The sequence below is a fragment of the Lagopus muta genome, chromosome Z (genome assembly GCF_023343835.1).
Source record: "Lagopus muta isolate bLagMut1 chromosome Z, bLagMut1 primary, whole genome shotgun sequence".
Lineage (NCBI taxonomy): Eukaryota > Metazoa > Chordata > Aves > Galliformes > Phasianidae > Lagopus > Lagopus muta.
The window spans coordinates 73,055-92,013 of NC_064472.1; the positions used below are offsets into that span (position 1 = coordinate 73,055).

Sequence of the window (18,959 nt, forward strand, 5' to 3'; positions counted from 1 at the left end):
CAAATACTACAGAAGCCAAAACGAATTGAACCTGCCAGTTATAGAAAGCAGCAGGTGGCACTGACATCTTTGTTCCTCTAAATTTTTGCTTATATTCCAAGAAATCCCTGTTTTTAACCTTAAATATCGCTTATTTTCATAGAAATCCCTGTTTCTTCCCTGAAATATCGCTTATTTTCATAGAAATCCCTGTTTTTCCCCTGAAAGATCGCTTACTTTCTCAGAAATCCCAGTTTTTATCCTCAAACATCACTTATTTTCATAGAAATCCCTGTTTTTATCCTGAAATATAGCTTGTTTTCAAAGAAATCCCTGTTTTTCCCCTTCAATATCGCTTATTTTCATAGAAATCCCTGTTTTTATCCTGAAATATAGCTTGTTTTCAAAGAAATCCCTGTTTTTCCCCTTCAATATCGCTTATTTTCATAGAAATCCCTGTTTTTCCCCTGAAATATCACTTATTTTCCAAGAAATCCCTGTTTTTAACCTAAAATATCGCTTGTTTTCAAAGGTGTCACTTACCCCGCTCCAAGAATCAAGGCGCAGACATTACAGCAACTGAGGGGGTGCCAAAAGGCAAACAGCATCTGGCGGGGTACTTGGCACTTGGGGAAAGCATGAAGATACCTTTATGTCCTGGAACGCCCACACCTTGACCAGGAACAGGACACGCTCACTGCGGAACCTTGGACGTCCCAAAATGCCTGCTACGTCTGGTGGTGGAGTCGCCAATCCTACCAAGAAAGAAGAAAGCCTCACACGCGGTCCTCAACAAAGTGGGTTAGAGAAGAAAGGTGGGCACTGTACAAACCCCAAAACGAGGACAGCACTCAGCAGAAGACTGTTTAGGAGATACCTCTTCTTTTGGCACCTCACTTGGTCACAAGTGTGACCGGGGGTCATGGGAACTCCAGCGAGGCACCGCCAGGCAACATGGAAAAAAGAGAAGAGAAACAGAACACAAGTGAAGCAAATACTACAGAAGCCAAAATGAATTGAACCTGCCATTTATTCAGAGCAAAAAGAAAAAAAAAAGAAGAGAGACAGAATGAAAGTGTAGCAAATGCTCTGGAAACCAAAAGAAATCAAACCTACCTTTTCTTAAGAGCAGCAGGTGGCACTGACAACCCATCAGCACTGGGCAGAACTGAGCATGGGGAAAGGAAGAACACCCGGTGAAAGCAACGTGAGCACGAGGGACAACCGACACCAAGCCCCAAAGGACCTCAGCGAGCGTGTGAAACAGGAGACGTCAGGGATCCGGGGGACTGGGCGCATCCAGGAACGCCCACACCTTTACCAGGAACGAGACACGTTCACTGCAGAAGCTTGGGCAGCCCAAAATGATGCTGCATCTGGTGGAGGAGTCGCCAAGCCTAGAAAGAAAGAAAGAAAGAAGAAAGCTTCACACGCGGTGCTCAACAACGTGGCTTAGCAACAAAGGCTGGTCATTGTACAAAGCCCGAGTCAAGGACAGCACTCAGCAGAAGCCTCCTTAGGAGCCTACCTCTTCTGTTGCATCTCACTTGGTCAAAAGCGGGCACTGGCGTCCTGGGAACTCCAGCGAGGCGCCAACAGGCAACATGGCAAAAAGAGAAGAGAGACAGAATAAAAGTGTAGCAAATGCTATGGAAGACAACAGGAATCGAACCTACCTTTGATTGAGAGCAGCAGGTGGCACTGACATCCCATCAGCACTGGGCAGAGCCGGGCATGGGGAGAGGAAGAACACTCGGTGAAAGCAACGTGAGCACGAGGGACAACCGACACCAAGCCCGAGGACCTGAGCGAGCGTGTGAAACAGGAGACGGCGGGGATCCACGTACCTTGGCGCAGAGCCTCAGGAGCGGACACTGGCATCCACCAGCGGCTGTGCTTTCCTGCTGCATCCAACAAAGTCTTCCTCGCAGTCCTCCCACTGCTTAGAAGAGCAACCCGTGTCCGGAACCTCGAGCCCAACAGAATGCGACGAGCAAGGAGCTGGGCATCAATCTCAAGGCCAACAACTCGGTTCCCCCAAACCTCACTGCTCACCCAACCTCACTGACACCAGAAGCCCAGGCACACATCTGAGCCCTGCGATTCCCAGCCCTTAAATGAGCTCAGGCTGGGCTCTGGCTCCACCCAGTCCCACCCCCGGCTTCATCGCACCCACCTGTGCCTCCACCCTGCTGCTGCCATCCTGCACCAGCTTGTCCATCGTTCCTTCAGTCTCTTCTGACACAGGATGAGGGGGAAGAAAGGAGAGAGAGAGCAAAGAAAAAGGCGGGGAAAAGGCGGGGAAAAGGCTGCTGCGGACCAATGAGATGCTGGCGGAGGCGGGACGGAGATGCCGATGACCAATCACAGGCAGGCGAAGGCGGGACGGCGCTGCCTGTGACCAATCACAGGCTGACGAGGGCGGGATGGCGCTGCCGCTGACCAATGAGAGGCTGGCGGAGGCGGGACGGCGCTGCCGCTGACCAATGAGAGAATGGCAGAGGCGGGACGGCGCTGCTGCTGACCAGTGAGCGGCTGGCGGAGGCGGGACGGCGTTGCCGAGGACCAATGAGAGGCTGGCGGAGGCGGGACTGCGCTGCCGATGACCAATCACTTACAGGCGAGGGCGGGACGGCGCTGCCGATGACCAATCACAGGCGGGCGTGGGCGGGACAATGCTGCCGATGACCAATGAGAGGCTGACGAGGGCGGGACGGCGCGACCTGTGACCAATCACAGGCTGACGAGGGCGGGACGGCGCGGCCGGTGACCAATCACAGGCTGACGAGGGCGGGACAGCGCTGCCGACGACCAATCACTGGCTGAAGAGGGCGGGACGGCGCGGCCGGTGACCAATCACAGGCTGACGAGGGCGGGACAGCGCTGCCGCTGACCAATCACTGGCTGAAGAGGGCGGGACGGCGCGACCGGTGACCAATCACAGGCTGACGAGGGCGGGACAGCGCTGCCGCTGACCAATGAGAGAATGACGGAGGCGGGACGGCGCTGCTGCTGACCAATGAGAGGCTGGCGGAGGCGGGACGGCGTTGCCGAGAACCAATGAGAGGCTGGCGGAGGCGGGACTGCGCTGCCGATGACCAATCACTTACAGGCGAGGGCGGGACGGCGCTGCCGATGACCAATCACAGGCGGGCGAGGGCGGGACAATGCTGCCGATGACCAATGAGAGGCTGACGAGGGCGGGACGGCGCGACCGGTGACCAATCACAGGCTGACGAGGGCGGGACAGCGCTGCCGACGACCAATCACTGGCTGAAGAGGGCGGGACGGTGCGGCCGGTGACCAATCACAGGCTGACGAGGGCGGGACAGCGCTGCCGACGACCAATCACTGGCTGAAGAGGGCGGGACGGCGCGGCCGGTGACCAATCACAGGCTGACGAGGGCGGGACAGCGCTGCCGCTGACCAATCACTGGCTGAAGAGGGCGGGACGGCGCGGCCGTTGACCAATCACAGGCTGACGAGGGCAGGACAGCGCTGCCGCTGACCAATCACTGGCTGAAGAGGGCAGGACGGCGCGGCCGGTGACCAATGAGAGCCTGGCGGGAGAGGGACAGTGCTGCCCTTGACCAACGAGAGGAAAGTGGAGATCGCTTTCCCGAAGGGACAAAGGTGTCACTTACCCCTCTGCAAGGATCAGGGCGCAGCAGTGCAGCAAATCAGGGGGGCCAAAAGGCTAACAGCATCTGGTGGGGGACTGGGCACATGGGGAAGGCATGAAGATAGATACCTTCGTGTCCTGGAACGCCCACACCTTGACCAGGAACAGGACACGCTCACTGCGGAACCTTGGACGTCCCAAAATGCCTGCTACGTCTGGTGGTGGAGTCGCCAATCCTACCAAGAAAGAAGAAAGCCTCACACGCGGTCCTCAACAAAGCGGGTTAGAGAAGAAAGGTGGGCATTGTACAAACCCCAAGACGAGGACAGCACTCAGCAGAAGACTGTTTAGGAGACACCTCTTCTTTTGGCACCTCACTTGGTCACAAGTGTGCCTGGGTGTCAAGGGAACTCCAGCGAGGCTCCGCCAGGCAACATGGAAAAAAGGGAAGAGAAACAGAACACAAGTGTAGCAAATACTACAGAAGCCAAAACGAATTGAACCTGCCAGTTATTGAAAGCAGCAGGTGGCACTGACATCTTTGTTCCTCTAAATTTTTGCTTATATTCCAAGAAATCCCTGTTTTTCCCCTTCAATATCGCTTATTTTCATAGAAATCCCTGTTTTTCCCCTGAAATATCACTTATTTTCCAAGAAATCCCTGTTTTTAACCTAAAATATCGCTTGTTTTCAAAGGTGTCACTTACCCCGCTCCAAGAATCAAGGCGCAGACATTACAGCAACTGAGGGGGTGCCAAAAGGCAAACAGCATCTGGCGGGGTACTTGGCACTTGGGGAAAGCATGAAGATACCTTTATGTCCTGGAACGCCCACACCATTACCAGGAACAGGACACTCTCACTGCGGAACCTTGGACGTCCCAAAATGCCTGCTACGTCTGGTGGTGGAGTCGCCAATCCTACCAAGAAAGAAGAAAGCCTCACACGCGGTCCTCAACAAAGTGGGTTAGAGAAGAAAGGTGGGCACTGTACAAACCCCAAAACGAGGACAGCACTCAGCAGAAGACTGTTTAGGAGATACCTCTTCTTTTGGCACCTCACTTGGTCACAAGTGTGCCCGGGGGTCATGGGAACTCCAGCGAGGCACCGCCAGGCAACATGGAAAAAAGAGAAGAGAAACAGAACACAAGTGAAGCAAATACTACAGAAGCCAAAATGAATTGAACCTGCCATTTATTCAGAGCAAAAAGAAAAAAAAAAAGAAGAGAGACAGAATGAAAGTGTAGCAAATGCTCTGGAAACCAAAAGAAATCAAACCTACCTTTTCTTAAGAGCAGCAGGTGGCACTGACAACCCATCAGCACTGGGCAGAACTGAGCATGGGGAAAGGAAGAACACCCGGTGAAAGCAACGTGAGCACGAGGGACAACCAACACCAAGCCCCAAAGGACCTCAGCGAGCGTGTGAAACAGGAGACGTCAGGGATCCGGGGGACTGGGCGCATCCAGGAACGCCCACACCTTTACCAGGAACGAGACACGTTCACTGCAGAAGCTTGGGCAGCCCAAAATGATGCTGCATCTGGTGGAGGAGTCGCCAAGCCTAGAAAGAAAGAAAGAAAGAAGAAAGCTTCACACGCGGTGCTCAACAACGTGGCTTAGCAACAAAGGCTGGTCATTGTACAAAGCCCGAGTCAAGGACAGCACTCAGCAGAAGCCTCCTTAGGAGCCTACCTCTTCTGTTGCATCTCACTTGGTCAAAAGCGGGCACTGGCGTCCTGGGAACTCCAGCGAGGCGCCAACAGGCAACATGGCAAAAAGAGAAGAGAGACAGAATAAAAGTGTAGCAAATGCTATGGAAGACAACAGGAATCGAACCTACCTTTGATTGAGAGCAGCAGGTGGCACTGACATCCCATCAGCACTGGGCAGAGCTGGGCATGGGGAGAGGAAGAACACTCGGTGAAAGCAACGTGAGCACGAGGGACAACCGACACCAAGCCCGAGGACCTGAGCGAGCGTGTGAAACAGGAGACGGCGGGGATCCACGTACCTTGGCGCAGAGCCTCAGGAGCGGACACTGGCATCCACCAGCGGCTGTGCTTTCCTGCTGCATCCAACAAAGTCTTCCTCGCAGTCCTCCCACTGCTTAGAAGAGCAACCCGCGTCCGGAACCTCGAGCCCAACAGAATGCGACGAGCAAGGAGCTGGGCATCAATCTCAAGGCCAACAACTCGGTTCCCCCAAACCTCACTGCTCAGCCAACCTCACTGACACCAGAAGCCCAGGCACACATCTGAGCCCTGCGATTCCCAGCCCTTAAATGAGCTCAGGCTGGGCTCTGGCTCCACCCAGTCCCACCCCCGGCTTCATCGCACCCACCTGTGCCTCCACCCTGCTGCTGCCATCCTGCACCAGCTTGTCCATCGTTCCTTCAGTCTCTTCTGACACAGGATGAGGGGGAAGAAAGGAGAGAGAGAGCAAAGAAAAAGGCGGGGAAAAGGCGGGGAAAAGGCTGCTGCGGACCAATGAGATGCTGGCGGAGGCGGGACGGAGATGCCGATGACCAATCACAGGCAGGCGAAGGCGGGACGGCGCTGCCTGTGACCAATCACAGGCTGACGAGGGCGGGATGGCGCTGCCGCTGACCAATGAGAGGCTGGCGGAGGCGGGACGGCGCTGCCGCTGACCAATGAGAGAATGGCAGAGGCGGGACGGCGCTGCTGCTGACCAGTGAGAGGCTGGCGGAGGCGGGACGGCGTTGCCGAGGACCAATGAGAGGCTGGCGGAGGCGGGACTGCGCTGCCGATGACCAATCACTTACAGGCGAGGGCGGGACGGCGCTGCCGATGACCAATCACAGGCGGGCGAGGGCGGGACAATGCTGCCGATGACCAATGAGAGGCTGACGAGGGCGGGACGGCGCGACCGGTGACCAATCACAGGCTGACGAGGGCGGGACAGCGCTGCCGATGACCAATCACTGGCTGAAGAGGGCGGGACGGCGCGGCCGGTGACCAATCACAGGCTGACGAGGGCGGGACAGCGCTGCCGACGACCAATCACTGGCTGAAGAGGGCGGGACGGCGCGGCCGGTGACCAATCACAGGCTGACAAGGGCGGGACAGCGCTGCCGACGACCAATCACTGGCTGAAGAGGGCGGGACGGCGCGGCCGGTGACCAATCACAGGCTGACTAGGGCGGGACAGCGCTGCCGCTGACCAATCACTGGCTGAAGAGGGCGGGACGGCGCAGCCGGTGACCAATCACAGGCTGACGAGGGCAGGACAGCGCTGCCGCTGACCAATCACCGGCTGAAGAGGGCTGGACGGCGCGGCCGGTGACCAATGAGAGCCTGGCGGGAGAGGGACAGTGCTGCCCTTGACCAACGAGAGGAAAGTGGAGATCGCTTTCCCGAAGGGACAAAGGTGTCACTTACCCCTCTGCAAGGATCAGGGCGCAGCAGTGCAGCAAATCAGGGGGGCCAAAAGGCTAACAGCATCTGGTGGGGGACTGGGCACATGGGGAAGGCATGAAGATAGATACCTTCGTGTCCTGGAACGCCCACACCTTGACCAGGAACAGGACACGCTAACTGCGGAACCTTGGACGTCCCAAAATGCCTGCTACGTCTGCTGGTGGAGTCGCCAATCCTACCAAGAAAGAAGAAAGCCTCACACGCGGTCCTCAACAAAGCGGGTTAGAGAAGAAAGGTGGGCATTGTACAAACCCCAAGACGAGGACAGCACTCAGCAGAAGACTGTTTAGGAGACACCTCTTCTTTTGGCACCTCACTTGGTCACAAGTGTGCCCGGGGGTCATGGGAACTCCAGCGAGGCTCCGCCAGGCAACATGGAAAAAAGAGAAGAGAAACAGAACACAAGGGTAGCAAATACTACAGAAGCCAAAACGAATTGAACCTGCCAGTTATTGAAAGCAGCAGGTGGCACTGACATCTTTGTTCCTCTAAATTTTTGCTTATATTCCAAGAAATCCCTGTTTTTAACCTTAAATATCGCTTATTTTCATAGAAATCCCTGTTTCTTCCCTGAAATATCGCTTATTTTCATAGAAATCCCTGTTTTTCCCCTGAAAGATCGCTTACTTTCTCAGAAATCCCAGTTTTTATCCTCAAACATCGCTTATTTTCATAGAAATCCCTGTTTTTATCCTGAAATATAGCTTGTTTTCAAAGAAATCCCTGTTTTTCCCCTTCAATATCGCTTATTTTCATAGAAATCCCTGTTTTTCCCCTGAAATATCACTTATTTTCCAAGAAATCCCTTTTTTTAACCTAAAATATCGCTTGTTTTCAAAGGTGTCACTTACCCCGCTCCAAGAATCAAGGCGCAGACATTACAGCAACTGAGGGGGTGCCAAAAGGCAAACAGCATCTGGTGGGGTACTTGGCACTTGGGGAAAGCATGAAGATACCATTATGTCCTGGAACGCCCACACCTTGACCAGGAACAGGACACGCTCACTGCGGAACCTTGGACGTCCCAAAACGCCTGCTACGTCTGCTGGTGGAGTCGCCAATCCTACCAAGAAAGAAGAAAGCCTCACACGTGGTCCTCAACAAAGCGGGTTAGAGAAGAAAGGTGGGCATTGTACAAACCCCAAGACGAGGACAGCACTCAGCAGAAGCCTGTTTAGGAGATACCTCTTCTTTTGGCACCTCACTTGGTCACAAGTGTGCCTGGGTGTCATGGGAACTCCAGCGAGGCACCGCCAGGCAACATGGAAAAAAGAGAAGAGAAACAGAACACAAGTGAAGCAAATACTACAGAAGCCAAAATGAATTGAACCTGCCATTTATTCAGAGCAAAAAGAAAAAAAAAAAGAAGAGAGACAGAATGAAAGTGTAGCAAATGCTCTGGAAACCAAAAGAAATCAAACCTACCTTTTCTTAAGAGCAGCAGGTGGCACTGACAACCCATCAGCACTGGGCAGAACTGAGCATGGGGAAAGGAAGAACACCCGGTGAAAGCAACGTGAGCACGAGGGACAACCGACACCAAGCCCCAAAGGACCTCAGCGAGCGTGTGAAACAGGAGACGTCAGGGATCCGGGGGACTGGGCGCATCCAGGAACGCCCACACCTTTACCAGGAACGAGACACGTTCACTGCAGAAGCTTGGGCAGCCCAAAATGATGCTGCATCTGGTGGAGGAGTCGCCAAGCCTAGAAAGAAAGAAAGAAGAAAGCTTCACACGCGCTGCTCAACAACGTGGCTTAGCAACAAAGGCTGGTCATTGTACAAAGCCCGAGTCAAGGACAGCACTCAGCAGAAGCCTCCTTAGGAGCCTACCTCTTCTGTTGCATCTCACTTGGTCAAAAGCGGGCACTGGCGTCCTGGGAACTCCAGCGAGGCGCCAACAGGCAACATGGCAAAAAGAGAAGAGAGACAGAATAAAAGTGTAGCAGACGCTATGGAAGACAACAGGAATCAAACCTACCTTTGATTGAGAGCAGCAGGTGGCACTGACATCCCATCAGCACTGGGCAGAGCCGGGCATGGGGAGAGGAAGAACACTCGGTGAAAGCAACGTGAGCACGAGGGACAACCGACACCAAGCCCGAGGACCTGAGCGAGCGTGTGAAACAGGAGACGGCGGGGATCCACGTACCTTGGCGCAGAGCCTCAGGAGCGGACACTGGCATCCACCAGCGGCTGTGCTTTCCTGCTGCATCCAACAAAGTCTTCCTCGCAGTCCTCCCACTGCTTAGAAGAGCAACCCGTGTCCGGAACCTCGAGCCCAACAGAATGCGACGAGCAAGGAGCTGGGCATCAATCTCAAGGCCAACAACTCGGTTCCCCCAAACCTCACTGCTCAGCCAACCTCACTGACACCAGAAGCCCAGGCACACATCTGAGCCCTGCGATTCCCAGCCCTTAAATGAGCTCAGGCTGGGCTCTGGCTCCACCCAGTCCCACCCCCGGCTTCATCGCACCCACCTGTGCCTCCACCCTGCTGCTGCCATCCTGCACCAGCTTGTCCATCATTCCTTCAGTCACTTCTGACACAGGATGAGGGGGAAGAAAGGAGAGAGAAAGCAAAGAAAAAGGCGGGGAAAAGGCGGGGAAAAGGCTGCTGCTGACCAATGAGATGCTGGCGGAGGCGGGACGGAGCTGCCGATGACCAATCACAGGCAGGCGAAGGCGGGACGGCGCTGCCTGTGACCAATCACAGGCTGACGAGGGCGGGATGGCGCTGCCGCTGACCAATGAGAGGCTGGCGGAGGCGGGACGGCGCTGCCGCTGACCAATGAGAGGCTGGCGGAGGCGGGACGGCGCTGCCGCTGACCAATGAGAGAATGACGGAGGCGGGACGGAGCTGCTGCTGACCAATGAGAGGCTGGCGGAGGCGGGACGGCGTTGCCGAGAACCAATGAGAGGCTGGCGGAGGCGGGACTGCGCTGCCGATGACCAATCACAGGCAGGCGAAGGCGGGACGGCGCTGCCTGTGACCAATCACAGGCTGACGAGGGCGGGATGGCGCGGCCGGTGACCAATGAGAGGCTGGCGGAGGCGGGACGGCGCTGCCGCTGACCAATGAGAGAATGACGGAGGCGGGACGGCGCTGCTGCTGACCAATGAGAGGCCGGCGGAGGCGGGACGGCGTTGCCGAGAACCAATGAGAGGCTAGCGGAGGCGGGACTGCGCTGCCGATGACCAATCACAGGCGGGCGAGGGCGGGACAATGCTGCCTATGACCAATGAGAGGCTGACGAGGGCGGGACGGCGCGACCGGTGACCAATCACAGGCTGACTAGGGCGGGACAGCGCTGCCGATGACCAATCACTGGCTGAAGAGGGCGGGACGGCGCGGCCGGTGACCAATCACAGGCTGACGAGGGCGGGACAGCGCTGCCGCTGACCAATCACTGGCTGAAGAGGGCGGGACGGCGCGGCCGGTGACCAATCACAGGCTGACGAGGGCGGGACAGCGCTGCCGATGACCAATCACTGGCTGAAGAAGGCGGGACGGCGCGGCCGGTGACCAATCACAGGCTGACGTGGGCAGGACAGCGCTGCCGCTGACCAATCACCGGCTGAAGAGGGCGGGACGGCGCGGCCGGTGACCAATGAGAGCCTGGCGGGAGAGGGACAGTGCTGCCCTTGACCAACGAGAGGAAAGTGGAGATCGCTTTCCCGAAGGGACAAAGGTGTCACTTACCCCTCTGCAAGGATCAGGGCGCAGCAGTGCAGCAAATCAGGGGGGCCAAAAGGCTAACAGCATCTGGTGGGGGACTGGGCACATGGGGAAGGCATGAAGATAGATACCTTTATGTCCTGGAACGCCCACACCATTACCAGGAACAGGACACGCTAACTGCGGAACCTTGGACGTCCCAAAATGCCTGCTACGTCTGCTGGTGGAGTCGCCAATCCTACCAAGAAAGAAGAAAGCCTCACACGCGGTCCTCAACAAAGCGGGTTAGAGAAGAAAGGTGGGCATTGTACAAACCCCAAGACGAGGACAGCACTCAGCAGAAGACTGTTTAGGAGACACCTCTTCTTTTGGCACCTCACTTGGTCACAAGTGTGCCTGGGTGTCATGGGAACTCCAGCGAGGCACCGCCAGGCAACATGGAAAAAAGAGAAGAGAAACAGAACACAAGTGTAGCAAATACTACAGAAGCCAAAACGAATTGAACCTGCCAGTTATAGAAAGCAGCAGGTGGCACTGACATCTTTGTTCCTCTAAATTTTTGCTTATATTCCAAGAAATCCCTGTTTTTAACCTTAAATATCGCTTATTTTCATAGAAATCCCTGTTTCTTCCCTGAAATATCGCTTATTTTCATAGAAATCCCTGTTTTTCCCCTGAAAGATCGCTTACTTTCTCAGAAATCCCAGTTTTTATCCTCAAACATCGCTTATTTTCATAGAAATCCCTGTTTTTATCCTGAAATATAGCTTGTTTTCAAAGAAATCCCTGTTTTTCCCCTTCAATATCGCTTATTTTCATAGAAATCCCTGTTTTTCCCCTGAAATATCACTTATTTTCCAAGAAATCCCTTTTTTTAACCTAAAATATCGCTTGTTTTCAAAGGTGTCACTTACCCCGCTCCAAGAATCAAGGCGCAGACATTACAGCAACTGAGGGGGTGCCAAAAGGCAAACAGCATCTGGCGGGGTACTTGGCACTTGGGGAAAGCATGAAGATACCTTTATGTCCTGGAACGCCCACACCATTACCAGGAACAGGACACTCTCACTGCGGAACCTTGGACGTCCCAAAATGCCTGCTACGTCTGGTGGTGGAGTCGCCAATCCTACCAAGAAAGAAGAAAGCCTCACACGTGGTCCTCAACAAAGCGGGTTAGAGAAGAAAGGTGGGCACTGTACAAACCCCAAGACCAGGACAGCACTCAGCAGAAGCCTGTTTAGGAGATACCTCTTCTTTTGGCACCTCACTTGGTCACAAGTGTGCCTGGGGGTCATGGGAACTCCAGCGAGGCACCGCCAGGCAACATGGAAAAAAGAGAAGAGAAACAGAACACAAGTGAAGCAAATACTACAGAAGCCAAAAGGAATTGAACCTGCCATTTATTCAGAGCAAAAAGAAAAAAAAAAAGAAGAGAGACAGAATGAAAGTGTAGCAAATGCTCTGGAAACCAAAAGAAATCAAACCTACCTTTTCTTAAGAGCAGCAGGTGGCACTGACAACCCATCAGCACTGGGCAGAACTGAGCATGGGGAAAGGAAGAACACCCGGTGAAAGCAACGTGAGCACGAGGGACAACCGACACCAAGCCCCAAAGGACCTCAGCGAGCGTGTGAAACAGGAGACGTCAGGGATCCGGGGGACTGGGCGCATCCAGGAACGCCCACACCTTTACCAGGAACGAGACACGTTCACTGCAGAAGCTTGGGCAGCCCAAAATGATGCTGCATCTGGTGGAGGAGTCGCCAAGCCTAGAAAGAAAGAAAGAAGAAAGCTTCACACGCGCTGCTCAACAACGTGGCTTAGCAACAAAGGCTGGTCATTGTACAAAGCCCGAGTCAAGGACAGCACTCAGCAGAAGCCTCCTTAGGAGCCTACCTCTTCTGTTGCATCTCACTTGGTCAAAAGCGGGCACTGGCGTCCTGGGAACTCCAGCGAGGCGCCAACAGGCAACATGGCAAAAAGAGAAGAGAGACAGAATAAAAGTGTAGCAGACGCTATGGAAGACAACAGGAATCGAACCTACCTTTGATTGAGAGCAGCAGGTGGCACTGACATCCCATCAGCACTGGGCAGAGCCGGGCATGGGGAGAGGAAGAACACTCGGTGAAAGCAACGTGAGCACGAGGGACAACCGACACCAAGCCCGAGGACCTGAGCGAGCGTGTGAAACAGGAGACGGCGGGGATCCACGTACCTTGGCGCAGAGCCTCAGGAGCGGACACTGGCATCCACCAGCGGCTGTGCTTTCCTGCTGCATCCAACAAAGTCTTCCTCGCAGTCCTCCCACTGCTTAGAAGAGCAACCCGTGTCCGGAACCTCGAGCCCAACAGAATGCGACGAGCAAGGAGCTGGGCATCAATCTCAAGGCCAACAACTCGGTTCCCCCAAACCTCACTGCTCAGCCAACCTCACTGACACCAGAAGCCCAGGCACACATCTGAGCCCTGCGATTCCCAGCCCTTAAATGAGCTCAGGCTGGGCTCTGGCTCCACCCAGTCCCACCCCCGGCTTCATCGCACCCACCTGTGCCTCCACCCTGCTGCTGCCATCCTGCACCAGCTTGTCCATCATTCCTTCAGTCACTTCTGACACAGGATGAGGGGGAAGAAAGGAGAGAGAAAGCAAAGAAAAAGGCGGGGAAAAGGCGGGGAAAAGGCTGCTGCTGACCAATGAGATGCTGGCGGAGGCGGGACGGAGCTGCCGATGACCAATCACAGGCAGGCGAAGGCGGGACAGCGCTGCCTGTGACCAATCACAGGCTGACGAGGGCGGGACGGTGCGGCCGGTGACCAATGAGAAACCAGAAAAACCCCATAAGGGCCCCACAAGAGCCCCAAAGGAGCCCCAAAAAGAGCCCCGAAAGTGCCCTGCAAGCCACATATTAGAGCACCAAAGGAGCCCCAAAAAAGCCCCACAAGTGCCCCAAAAGGCACCCAAAGGAGCCCTACAAGCCACACATCACTGCCCTGCAAGCCACATATTAGAGCACCAAAGGAGCCCCAGAAGTGCCCCAGAAGTTACCCAAAGGAGCCCTAAAGGAGCCAAACAGGAGCCCCAAAGGAGCCCCAAAGGAGCCCCAAATGGAGCCCCAGAAGTGCCCTGCAAGCCACACATCACTGCCCTGCAAGCCACACATTAGAGCAACAGAAGAGCCCTAAAGGAGCTTCAAAGGAGCCCCGAAAGAGCCCTAAAGGAGCCAGAAAGGAGCCCCTAAAGAGCCCCAAAACAAGCCCCAAAAGAGCCCTGCAAGCCACATATTAGAGCACCAGAAGAGCCCCACAAGGGCCCCAAAAAAGCCCCACAAATGCCCCAAAAGAGACCCTACAGACCCCAAAAGAGACCCCAAAAGAGACCCCAAAACGAGCCCCAAAAGTGCCCTACAAGCCACATGTCACTGGCCTGCAAGCCACATATGAGAGCACCAGAAGAGCCCCAGAAGTGCCCCAAAAAAGCCGCATAAGTGGCACAAAAGAGCCCCAAAAGAGAGCCAGGAAGGAGCCGCACTGGAGACCAAAAGGAGCCCCAAAGGAGCCCCAAAAGAGCCCCAAAGGAGCCCTGCAAACCACATATGGGAGAACCAAAGGAGCCCCAAAAGAGACCCTAAAGAACCCCAAAGAAACCCTGCAAGCCACGCATCATTGCCCTGCAAGCCACATATTAGAGCACAAGAAGAGCTCCACAAGTGCCCCAAAGGAGCCCTAAAAGGAACCCTAAAATGATCCGCAAAAAGGAGCCGCTAAAGAGCCGTGCAAGCCACATATTAGTGCCCCAGAAAAGCCCCGTAAGTGCCCCAAAACATCCCCATAAGTACCCCAAAGGAGCCCCAAAAGAGCCCCAAAGGAGCCCCAAAAGGAGCCAAAAAGGAGCCAAAAATACCCAAAAAGGACCCAAAAAGGAGACCGAAAAGGAGACCAAAAAGTGCCCTGCAAGCCACACATCACTGCCCTGCAAGCCACACATTAGAGCACCAGAAGAGCCCACAAATGCCCCTAAAAAGCACCATAAGTGACCCAAAAGAGCCCCAAAGGAGCCCCAAAAGACACCCAAAAGGAGCCCTGCAAGCCACATATTAGAGCACCAGAAGAGCCCCACAAGTGCCCCAAAAAAGCCCCATAAGTGCCCGAAAAGGGCCTCAAATAGAACCACAGCAGCCCCACAGCGACCCACAAGTGACCTGGCCCCAAGTGGCGGCGCTTGGCAGCGGCTTCGCGGCGGCTCCGAGCGGCTTCGCGGCGGCTCCGAGCAGCGCGGAGCAGCACAACATCGAGCAACCGCGCACAACCACGATCTATTGCGCAACCGCGGCCGCTGCCACGCTCTTTATATAGGCGCCAGTTTCTGCTCCGCATGCGCAGTTGTGTCCTCGCGCACTGCGCATGCGCGGCATCGGAACCGCTACTGCGCATGCGCGAACATCGCCGCCATTTTGGCGCATGCGCATAACCGGCAAGCACACTGCGCATGCGCGTCGCATAAAAAAAAAAAAAAAAAGGTTGCAGTACCGATTTTTCGCCACACGGTGGCAGTAGAGAGCGAGATTTAAACGTATAATAGGAAATAACAAATATTATACTTACATATTATATATACGTATTATATTAAACAAATAATCAAATAATTAAAAAAATATAGAAATAATGTTTAACATAAACCAAAATCAAACATAGAAAACAAAATTAAATAAAAAAATAAATATTAAAATACCTTAAAAAAAAATTAAATTAAAAAAAAAATGAAAAAAATTCGGAATTAAAGAATAAAATCTAAAGTAAACAAAAGCTCTGTAGAAATCAAGAATCTTTTTTACAAATAAAAAATTAAAAAAAATAAAGCAGTAAAATATTAAAGAATTTAAACTGAATTAATATTAAAAATTAAATGGAAAGCAGGAAAGAAAAAAATTAAAAAAAGAGGTTAAAAAAACAATAGAAAAATTAAAAAAAAGAATTAAAAAATAAAAAAAGGAGCTTAGACAAAATTAAAAAAAAGGAAAAAAAAATAAAAAGTAAGTGATAACTAAGAAACAGTTTATAAGAATTAAAAAAAAATAAATTAAAAAAAAGTCAACGAAAAAAGACTTAATTTTTTTAAAAAATATATTTTAATATTATTATTGTTTACCTACTAATATTAATAAGCATTTTAATTACAATTATTTGCTTTATTTCAATTTATTAATTAACCGGAATGAGCTCTGCGCATGCTCAAAAAAAAAAACAAACAACACCTTGCAGTTCCGATTTTTGGCCACACGGTGGCAGCAGAGAGCAAGAAAAAAAATCCCTAAAAAAAAAATAAAATAAAAAAATTGGTTGCAGTTCCGATTTTTGGCCACACGGTGGCAGCTAAGAGCAAGAAAAAAAAAACCCTTAAAAATAAAATAAAATAAAATAAAGTAAAATAAAATAAAATAAAATAATAAAATAAAATGAAATAAAATAAAATAAAATCAGCAAAAATAAAATAAAATGAAATAAAATGAAATTTAAAAAATTAATAAAATAAAATAAAATAAAGTAAAATGAAATAAAATAAAATAAAATCAAATAAAATCAAACATGATAAAATAAAACAAAATAAAATAAGAAAAAATAAAATAATATAAAATAAATGAAATGAAATAAAATAAAACGAATTTTGGCCACAGGGTGGCAGCAGAGAGCAAGAAATAAAAATACCAAAAAAAAAAAAAAAGAAAAAAATTGGTTGCAGTAGCGATTTTTGGCCACAGGGTGGCAGCACAGAGCAAGAAAAAAATTCCCTAAAAAAAAAAATAACAGAAAAAACTGGCTGCAGTTCCGATTTTACGCCACAGGGTGGCAGCAGAAAGCAAGAAAAAAAAAACCCTAAAAAAAAAAAAATTGGTTGCAGTTCCAATTTTTGGCCACAGGGTGGCAGCAGGGAGAAGAAAAAAAAATTCTAGAAAAAAAAAGAAAAAAAATTGGTTGCAGTACCGATTTTTGGCCACAGGGTGGCAGCAGAGAGAAAGAAAAAAAAAATTCCAGAAAAAAAAAGTAAAAAAAAATTGGTTGCAGTTGCGATTTTTGGCCAGAGGGTGGCAGCACAGAGCAAGAAAAAAAATCCCTAAAAAAAAAAATAAAAGAAAAAACTGGCTGCAGTTCCGATTTTACGCCACAGGGTGGCAGCAGAAAGCAAGAAAAAAAAAACCCTTAAAAAAAAAAAATTGGTTGCAGTTCCGATTTTTGGCCACAGGGTGGCAGCAGGGAGAAGAAAAAAAATTCTAGAAAAAAAAAAGAAAAAAAATTGGTTGCAGTACCGATTTTTGGCCACAGGGTGGCAGCAGAGAGAAAGAAAAAAAAATTCCAGAAAAAAAAAAGTAAAAAAAAATTGGTTGCAGTACCGATTTTTGGCCACAGGGTGGCAGCAGAGAGCAAGAAAAAAAAATCGCTTAAAAAAAACAAATTGGTTGCAGTACCGATTTTTGGCCACAGGGTGGTAGCAGAGAGAAAGAAAAAAAAAATTCCAGAAAAAAAAAGTAAAAAAAAATTGGTTGCAGTTGCGATTTTTGGCCAGAGGGTGGCAGCACAGAGCAAGAAAAAAAATCCCTAAAAAAAAAATAAAAGAAAAGACTGGCTGCAGTTCCGATTTTACAACACAGGGAGGCAGCAGAAAGCAAGAAAAAAAAAAAACCTTAAAAAAAAAAAATTGGTTGCAGTTCCGATTTTTGGCCACAGGGTGGCAGCAGGGAGAAGAAAAAAAAATTCTAGAAAAAAAAAAGAAAAAAAATTGGTTGCAGTACCGATTTTTGGCCACAGGGTGGAAGCAGAGAGAAAGAAAAAAAAATTCCAGAAAAAAAAAAGTAAAAAAAAATTGGTTGCAGTACCGATTTTTGGCCACAGGGTGGCAGCAGAGAGCAAGAAAAAAAAATCGCTTAAAAAAAACAAATTGGTTGCAGTACCGATTTTTGGCCACAGGGTGGTAGCAGAGAGAAAGAAAAAAAAAATTCCAGAAGAAAAAAGTAAAAAAAAATTGTTTGCAGTTGCGATTTTTGGCCAGAGTGTGGCAGCACAGAGCAAGAAAAAAAATCCCTAAAAAAAAAAATAAAAGAAAAAACTGGCTGCAGTTCCGATTTTACGCCACAGGGTGGCAGCAGAAAGCAAGAAAAAAAAAAACCCTTAAAAAAAAAAAAATTGGTTGCAGTTCCGATTTTTGGCTACAGGGTGGCAGCAGGGAGAAGAAAAAAAATTCTAGAAAAAAAAAAGAAAAAAAATTGGTTGCAGTACCGATTTTTGGCCACAGGGTGGCAGCAGAGAGAAAGAAAAAAAAATTCCAGAAAAAAAAAAGTAAAAAAAAATTGGATGCAGTACCGATTTTTGGCCACAGGGTGGCGGCAGAGAGCAAGAAAAAAAAATCGCTTAAAAAAAACAAATTGGTTCCAGTTCCGATTTTTGGCCACAGGGTGGCAGCAGAGAGCAAGAAAAAAATCCCTAAAAAAAAATAAATAAAAATAAAATAAAATAAAATAAGCTAAAATAAAATAAAAAAAGATAAAATTAAATACAATAAAATACAATAAAATAAAATCAGCTAAAATAAAATAAGATGTAAACAAGCTAAAATAATAAAACAAAATAAAAATATAAAAAATAATAAAATAAAATGAAATAAAATGAAATCACATAATATAAAATAAAATGAAATGAAATAAAATAATAAAGATAAAATATAATAAGAAAAAATAAAATAAATTAAAATAAAATAAAATAGAATAAAATAAGAAAAAATAAAATAAAATAAGATAAAATAAAATAAATGAAATGAAATAAAATAAAATGAAATAAAATGAAAAAAAAGAAATAAAAAAAATAGAAAAAAAAAATAAATAAAAAAATAGAAAAATAGAAAAATAAAAGATACAAAATAAAAAAATCGTTGAAAAATAATCAAAAATGAAAAAAAGATTAAAAAATTAAAAAGGGTAAATAAATTAAAAAATAAACAATAAAAAAAATAAAAAATAAAAAATAAAAAATAAAATTAAAAATAAAAACTGAAAATTGAATATTGAAAACTAAAAATGAAAAATCGAAAATTGAAAATTGAAAATTAAAAACTAAAAATTAAAAATTAAACAAAATAAAGAAATAAGAAATGAAAGAATAAAAAAATAAAAAAATAAGAAAACCAGAATCAACATAAAAAGGAGAAATAAAAAGAAAAAAGAAAAAAAAAAAACAGAAAAAAGAAAGGAAAATTGAA

General features: G+C 49.2%; 1 long non-coding RNA gene across 2 annotated transcripts in view; it reads right to left on the reverse strand.

The window, feature by feature from the left end:
* LOC125686621 (uncharacterized) overlaps positions 1–11,671 on the reverse strand; it is a 60,585-nt gene extending 48,914 nt beyond the window's left edge. The window contains exons 1-2 of one of the 2 annotated variants that reach the window (XR_007373858.1): positions 10,874–11,671; positions 5,013–7,131 (exon numbers count right to left, since the gene is read on the reverse strand). This is a non-coding gene — a long non-coding RNA (uncharacterized LOC125686621). Of the gene's footprint in view, positions 1–5,012; positions 8,150–10,873 lie in introns of those variants that run through there. The other variant, XR_007373857.1, reaches the window with a different exon arrangement.
* Positions 11,672–18,959: the final 7,288 nt, after the last annotated feature.